The sequence below is a fragment of the Charadrius vociferus genome, unplaced genomic scaffold (assembly GCF_000708025.1).
Source record: "Charadrius vociferus isolate BGI_N301 unplaced genomic scaffold, ASM70802v2 scaffold332, whole genome shotgun sequence".
NCBI classification, from domain to species: Eukaryota; Metazoa; Chordata; class Aves; order Charadriiformes; family Charadriidae; genus Charadrius; species Charadrius vociferus.
The window spans coordinates 4,099,530-4,100,137 of record NW_009647418.1 but is presented as its reverse complement, the minus strand read 5'-3'; positions in this window follow the sequence as shown (position 1 = coordinate 4,100,137).

The window sequence follows — 608 nt, the reverse complement described above, 5'->3', positions numbered from 1 at the left end:
GGCTGCCTGCCCTGGCCCTGCTGGGAAGCAGTTGTGTTTGTTTTGGGCAGCCTCAGAAGGGATTTAAAACTTCCCGTGGTAACAAATGGTGTTTTGTCTCGCTGCAGAGCAGCTCTGTAACATGCGTTGATAAAAAAAAACCCCTATCGCAGCGAGGGGGCCTGGCTGCCTCCCGGGCTGATACGGGCTGGGATGACCGTCGTCCTGCGCTCTTTCCCCCTGGCTCATGGAGCAGAGGGATGAGATGGTGACATCATGAGAGATGGTGGTCCAGGTGTCACCCACGCAGCCCGTGAGAGCGCTGCCGGGGTCCCTGGGGGCTCGGGGTGAGGCCCCGGCAGGATTTTCCAGCCCCACAGAATGTCAGGGGGGTGGATGACTTTGGCCTTTTGGTGGGCCAGTCGCCCTCTGCAAACTCTTCGGGCTGATATTGGGGTAACTCAGCCCTTGCTGGGAATCACAGCGTCCCAGACTGGTGGGGGTTGGAGGGGCCCTCTGGAGCTCCCCCAGTGCCCCCCCCGCCAGAGCAGGGGCACCTCCAGCGTGGCACAGGGACGGCGTCCAGGCGGGTTTGGGATGGCTCCAGAGGGGGAGACTCCCCCACCTCT